Below are 7,909 nucleotides of genomic sequence, written 5' to 3' on the forward strand. Positions count from 1 at the left end.
CATGTTGTCTTTATAGATTTTTTTCCTAGGGAACATTTCAATCTAGCTGGAGTAAATAATATCAATCACATTGCTTGTGTAATCATTATTGGCTTGGGCCCTTCACTGATTTTTAAATATTGTTTTTTTGGTTTGTTTGTTTTTTGCTGAAGGTAGCCTGGTGGAGTAGAACAGTATTGGCCTAAAAAGCAAGAATGTGGCTCTCAGTCTGTTTTCTTCAGTGACAGGCTCACTGTCCCCTCAAGTTCCCCATCACTACCACATTTTGGGCCACTTCTGTACCTAGAATATCAAATGGCAGAAACGGGAGACAGAGTAAGGTGAGCACTCTGGGCAGCTCTCAGCCTGAGAAGCCTCTGCCACTTTCTAGCAGTGTGACCTCAAGCACAGTAGGAAATCTCTCCCTGCCTCTGTTCCCTAATCTGTAAAATGATAATCATAATAAAGTTCCCCTCCCTGGTTTGTTGAAAGGCTTTAATGACCAAATTCCTATCAAGTGCTTTGCAGAGTACCTATATCATGGAGTGTCAAAAATGTCAACATTTATTACAGTTACATCCTGACTTCCATCCCAAATGCCCTGGGTGCACTGGCAGACTCCTATAAATCTTTCATGCGTCACCTACAACGTCCCCTCTTCTAGGAAGCCTTCCACACCCTGCCATCCCTGCCTCTCCCTAAATGGATCTGATGTCTTTCTCTCTCTGATCCCTCCTATCACGTTTTGTCCATCAGTCAAGAAGTACCAACAGAGTGGAGAGGATGTTAAGCTCTGCTGACACTGATGTCCACACAGAGGTCACTGTCCCCAAGGAGTCTCGAGAGATATAGAAGCACGCTGTCGGGTCCTCTGCAGGATAGAGGGGGCTTCTTGCTCACAGAGCTCATTTCTCAACCTGCACCTCCCAGGGCAGTCTCAGGGACGACACTAGCTATGTCTAGCGTACCCTCTCTTGTCTTTTTCTCTATTCTGTTTAATTTTCCAACTTCAAATTTACTTTGTAGTTTTCCTTCCTTCTTACCCTTCTTTACTGTCCTTTGCACTTTTCTTTCTTCCTCTTTTCCTTCTCTCTCATTCTCTCCATTTTTTGCAGTGGGCTGTACACATGGGCAGAATGCTCAGGGAAGACCTCCTAGGGTTTGGTGCCCAGGCTGAGCTTTCAAGCTAGTGTGGACTCTAGACAATGAGTTGGGGAGAAGGTAAAAGACGGGTGAGATAGAAGGAAACAGAAGGAATAGTCAACCTGAGACGAGGGAAGAGGAGGAAAAGCGTATGCATGAATGGTAGGTACACAGAGTTAAGTAAGGTAGGGACATGGCAGAGGTGAACCAGGGCTGACAGGACAGAAAGCGAAGCCAGGTTATAGAAATGCAGGTCTTCTCCACCATGTTTGGACTGTTCTCTATGGCATGGGTTCTAAATTGGGGCAACTTGGCTAAATTTTCCTGCTAGAAAGATGATCATTTCTTGGTGCAGAGTGGATTGTGGAAGGCCAGCTGGATACAGGGTGTTAAATGATGTCACTGAAGCATTCCAAGCAGGAGGTTTTGAGGCCTCAAGGATGCAGGCAGGTGGCACAGGGGCCAAGTGTATTAGCTCTGCTTCATCCTACATCATGACCCTGGTTCTGCCTCTCACAAGTGCCAAGAGAAAGGGCCAGTGCCAATGTCCTACACTCCCAGCCAAATAGCTCAGCCTTTGAAAACAGACTTGTGATCCATGTGGTCACCTCTTAGCATCAATAAACAAAGAAGTGGAAATATGCACAGAAGTCTACTAAAGATCTCCTAAGGAAGGAAAATGAGGTCTACATCTATTCATTCACTTATTTCAATATTGTACTGAAACTCTCCTATGTATCCAGCACTCGGTGTAGGGTCCTCATCACAGAACAAGACAGACCAAATTCCTGCCTCCTGGAGTTTATATTCCAGGGAGGCTAAAGCATATAATCAATATATTAATGCAACATATTATAGGAAAGATACAGGTGGAAATGCATGCTATGAAAAACTAAAGTGATAGTTCATAGTGTGATTGAATATTTCAGTTTGATCTGGGTGACAAATCCACTTAGGATGGGTAGAAAAGACCCAAGTAAGAAAGAGAATTTTGATCTTGACGGAAGTGAGGGAGATATTCAGGCAAACGTTTGGAGCAAGAGTGTTCCAGTGGTTTGGACATATTTTCTAAGTCATGATGAGAAGTCATTGGAGCAAACAAACAGAAAAAAAGGATATAGTTTAACATTTTAATACATGACTTTGGTAGTTGTATGAAAAAGAGACTATAACAGAGCAAAATGAAAAGAGGGAAATTCACTCAGAGTTTATTATCATAGTCATAAGAAAAAGTGTTGTAGATTTAGATGTTTTGTGTTGAAACAATGAGAAGGGGTAGAATTCCTGATCAGTGTTGAAGGTAGAACTGTCAGAATTGGCTAAAAGCATAGATGGACAGTAGGGGGAAAGAGCGTGTTCAAGGGTCATTCCAGGGTTGAACTCAGCAGCTGGTGATCAATGGTGGTGCTGTGAGTCTGTGGTGGGATGGAGATGGCAAGGAAGATATGTCTGGGATGATCAACCTTAGATGCCTTCTAGATACCTAAGTGACAAAAGATGTGGGAATTTGTGGCTCAGTATGGAGAGGTTGAGAATGCAGGTACACATTTGGGAGTCACCATGTTTATCAAGTCTCGGGACTTTTCATGCACCTGGGTGGAGAGAAGTTCTCCTGGACAGTTCCAGCAGTCACAGCTGCAGAGCCCCCCAAGAAGCAGCAGTCAGAACCAGCAGGATACAGAACACAGTGAAGGAAAGTTTCAAGAAGAGAGTGGGTTTGGAAAATGCTGGTGTGAAATCAACCTCTTCCTCACTTCCCCCCAAGTCACTTAAAACCAATCAGGAGACTGAGAAGAAAGCTTCAAAGCACATGTTTTTAATGGAACTAGCAGACAACTGTAGCCACGAAATGGGCAGAAGTGCCCCCAAAGCAGTGTTGTGTTGAACGGGGCCGGGGTGGTGCCCAAAAGTAAAATCTACCATCGCAGGACTCAGAAGAGCAGGCAAAGTGCACTTAACTGGGGAGGGGAGATGTTGAGGGGCACTGCCAACTCCTTAGGGCACACCCAGCGTCAGAGCTCCCCAGATGCTGATGGAACAGGAAACAGGAGGTAAGACTGGAGGGGAAATTCCACCAGGAGCACAAGGAGAAAGACCTTGTCATTAGAAATGGTTGAACAGATGTCCATCTCTGACAAGTGGAAAGAACAGAAGCTGAAAGAACTCACAAACACAACCCTGGTCCATGAGGAAACTCTGGTCAACCTGGCGTACTTCTCAGTTCCTTCAGATGGTCCAGGAAAGAGTCAGCCGCCTAAGAGAAATAATCAGAAAGAAGCCAGCATAAGCACTCTACTGACACTAGGAGAAATAAAACAACAACAAGAAGAGAATGAAACAAACAGAAAATACTTGCTATGCAAAGAACATTCATCAAAAAATATGGCTACAGAGAAAATGAAAATCGTGATCAAGCATTTGCTTATAATGTGGCTGATACTGTAAATTGACTAATTCCATATCTACTCCAGCTCCTTTCTAGCTTTTCTAGCTCTAGGCTGGGAAATTACATAATATCATTTGTCAGATTTGCAGCTAAAGTTCTGCTACTAACAAAGATCCACTAGGCAAAATCACCAACTGTGGTTTGAAACAGCAAGAAACAGTGTACACATATATGGAAGCTAATCTTCTCACAAACCCAGGGATGAAGGTCAGGGGTCCTTCTGATATAGTTTCTAGAGTATTGTCCCCAGTGTCCTAGGTAATAAACATGGGTGATAGCAGTCATCAGTTCCTGCTAAGTCACTGCCAAAGTGCTCTTGGACATTCTTCTGTCTGTGCTGACCTTGACTGGAGAGGGTTCAAACCTCTTGTGACCAGACCATAACTCTGGTCACAATCCCAATTGGAATTGTGAGCTACCCAATGCCCTTTTGCTTAACTATCTGGTATAAATTCTGTTTCCTGCAACTAGAGAGACTGATCAATAGTCATAGATTTAAAAAGAGAAAATTTAATTAAGTAATTACCACTATTTACCAAAGGCACAGAGCAAAACATATAGGGAATAGGTCACAATACAAGAGGAAGATAAAACAAAACCAGCAAAGATCAAAAAAGAAAATGCGTCGGAAAACATAAATGAAAGTAATACAGAAAATAAAAGGCCCCCAATTACTACTATTAGCTGCAAAAAATAAAATACTTATGAATCAATTTAAGAATAATATGTAATACATTATATGAAAGAAATTTTAAATGCTCCCGAGAGCCCTGGTCTGACTGCAGAGCTTCATCTATCACTTTCTACTGAACCGTTCCCTCCTCCTCAACCTCGCTTCCCAAGCACATTTTAAAAACCAATTTAGTGAGTAATTTAAAGCTGGTAGTAGCCTCCCCTCCCTCAGCCTTTCATCTGGATAATGTCTATTTCTCCTTCAGGTCTTGAGTCAGACCCTTTATCATCTGGAAAGCTCTCCCTGGCCCAGGGAGATTGTTAAGTGCCCTCACATGCAGTATTTAAATGGTAAGTCAGCCTGTTTGCCCCTCATGGTAGACCTTGAGTTCACCCAGGCAGGAACCTAATATGTTCACCTGTGGAACTCGTGTGTCTTGCCCAGAATTGGTGTTCACTAAATATCTGAAGAAGAAGATAATATAAACATGAAAAAATACCGAGTTCAAAAGAGAACATGTAAACATAAAAAGAGTTTGATTTGCTGAGATCAGGGTAAGTTTCCATTGACATGTGTGCCTTTCTTTTATTTCCCACAAATGTCATTATGTTTACCAATAACAAGCAAATAAGAGAGAAAAACACCAATACATATTACATTCCTGAATCTATTCCATAACTGATTTATTTTCCAGTGAGAACCAAAACCTATGAGACATAGATCCCATTACAGATCATAAGAAGGAAGAAGGGAGACTCAAATACAATGAAAAGATTCTAAAGAAAGGGGAGACATTTAAGTTCAAATTCCCAGAGTGGAGTCCCATAGAGGGAGTTTGAGTGTGGCTAGCTCTCGTTGCCCCCAGCATCCACAGGCTAAGACAGGTAGGCCAGGTGTTGAATTTCTAGGGAGTGGCAGACCTCAGTCAGTTTAGAAAGCTCACCTGTATGTTAGGATTGATTTCATTCACTTTGGATAAAGAAAAAAAATAATGCTTTTGTCTCATCTAATTATGACTTAATTGTACCACCATCAAGCTATCTAGAGACGTAGAATATTGAATAATGTATCTTGCACATTAGTTCCCAAGTCTAGAAGAGACCCCTAAATTGCTAAGGTATGTATAGTACCTTTCTCTGAAAAAATAAGGAGACATTCGGATTGTGAGAGACAACAGGCTCACATTTCCATGGTGATCCATTTTCCCTATTCAGTTTTCTGGATATGCTGGTGCATTGTGGTCTCATTAGAGTAAAATTTCCAAGGATGGATAATTGCAGGTGTAATCTGTACTGAGTTGGCATCCTGAGTCTGCCAGTGTGTTGATTTGTTTTCAGCTTGGACCTGTGGGTTATTCTTCCAGCCGAAAGACATAAGTAGAAGCCCTCTCAAAATTACATCCTCTGCAGTTAAGACTCTGGTCACAACTCCCTCAGTGAAGTCACTGTGAAATGCTCTCCCCTTTCCTGACCCTGCAAACTGTCGGCTTCTGCCTGGGTGCACTAACTACACCTTAAATGTGTTTTTTAAAATAGCCCTTGCAACAAATGCTCATTTAAAACTCTGTCTGACTCATCCAATAGATCACGGTCTTGTTGACTGTAGGGAAGGTGTCATTTTTGTTTCTATGTCCCTTTTCTTCTGCCTATGATAGCTCAAAAATAAGTAAGGTGCAACACAGAGGTGACAGGCTGAAAACACCTGGTAAAAGACAAAACTCATGCTTATGCAAGAGAAGTAAGTGACTAACAGAAGACGTCTTCTTACAGCACCTTGGACCAAATGACAGTCTCCTTTAAAAGCAGTTGATATAGAAAATTTATTTAAAACATTGCCTTTGCACTATTAGAGATAGAGGATTAGCATTTTTAAAAATTAGCAATTATGTCTTTCATCAGTGAGGAAACATCTTGATACAGACCAATGCAACCGTGTGAGACAGACCTGCAAATGCCAGATGAGACTAGAAAATGAATCTCAACTGGTCATTGCAATCACACAGGTCAAGTGTTCTCATAAGGTTTTAGTCAAAGAGAATGGGAAATTAGCATCATGGTCCTCCTTACAACAGTCCTCAGGGAATACATGTGCAGGACATTTTTAAAAATTCCTCTGCTGTCTTCAACCAGCTCAAGTCACATAGCTTAACTCGATCCACTTGCCCACAGTTGGCCCCCTCTGACTTTAACTATGCTGACTGTGATCCAGAGAGGGTACAAGAGCGAGCACTCCTCTCTTTTCAGAGCATCAAGACACAGCTAGATGTCCTGTTCAAATATTCTGCAAGAATGTCCACTCCACAAGGAAAGTGATTTGTGTTCATTTCAGCTCCTCACTGTCAGCTCATCATCCACAACGGTGCCTGACTCAGAGTGATTTCAACCCCACTGATCGGATGAACGATTGTATGAATTAACGCCTGTGGATTATCCACACGTTCTTCATGTCATTCATTTTCTCTATCTCAAATTTGACAATTTCATCAATGACACTTCATCCTATGTTCATTTCTATGACATAAACTGAGGAAGCTGGCAGTCTTCTGAGAGCCTCAGATGTCTAAAAGCATTTCTAATCAGCTGGATTCCAAATGCTTCAAATGCTCTCAGAGACCCAAGAATGTATTTTAGTAACCTAACTTGTTAATTTTTGAATCACATCTTTCCTCTACAGTTTTTGGAGATGGACAAAGAAATACCATGCAAACACCATTCAAAAGAAAGTATGAGTACTAGTTCTACTAATTTTTAGAAAATATAGAATTCAGAATAAGAAATATTAGAGATAAAGAAGGTCATTACCCAGCCATAAATGAGTTAATTTTCCAAGAAGCAAAACAATTCTAATAGGAAAGTTTCAAAATATGGGGAAAAAATGGACAGATTTTAACAAGAAATAAACAAATCCAAAAATGGTTCAAAACTGCTCTTTTAATATAGAATTGTATAACATCAGTAAGGATATAGTCAAAATATTGATCAATTTGACCTAGTCAATATCTATAGAACACTCCAATCCAGCAATAGGAGAATATGCATTCTTCTCCAGTACATGAAACATTCTCCAACACAGACTTAATCTAAATCATAGAAAACTTAAATGCAAAAGAATAAAAAGCATATAAAGCATTTTTGAGTCATAATGGAATTAAACTGTAAATCAATAACCAAGATAGCTAGAAAATTCCAAAATGCCTGGAAATTAAATAAAACAATTCTAAAAAATCCATAGGTCCAAAAGGAAGTTAAAAGGGAAACTGTAAAGTATTTTAAATTGAAAAGAAATATTTAACATATAAAAATTTGTGGCATGCAGCTAAAGGAGTTCTTTGAGGGATATTCATGTCATTAATACTTAAATGAAAATAATTACATGACTCAGAAGTAAAAATTATTTGAAATGACACTTTCAAAGAAGTCTTTCTTCCACTCCTACCTCTCCATCTACTTTTCCCATGTCACCACTACCATCACCACAAAGCTCATAAAATGGTCTTTTATTAATTTCTGACTTATTTTTACAGTTGCTTTTGAAAAGCAATCAAGTACATAAACATATTCTTTCCTTTCTTGCATAAAAGGAAGCATACTCTATATCCTTTTCAATATGTGAAAATATTTTAAAACTTAATTCCCTCTAGGACAATATTTATTAAAAAGAAAAAGTAT

Source organism: Sciurus carolinensis, chromosome 13, assembly GCF_902686445.1.
Source record: "Sciurus carolinensis chromosome 13, mSciCar1.2, whole genome shotgun sequence".
NCBI classification, from domain to species: Eukaryota; Metazoa; Chordata; class Mammalia; order Rodentia; family Sciuridae; genus Sciurus; species Sciurus carolinensis.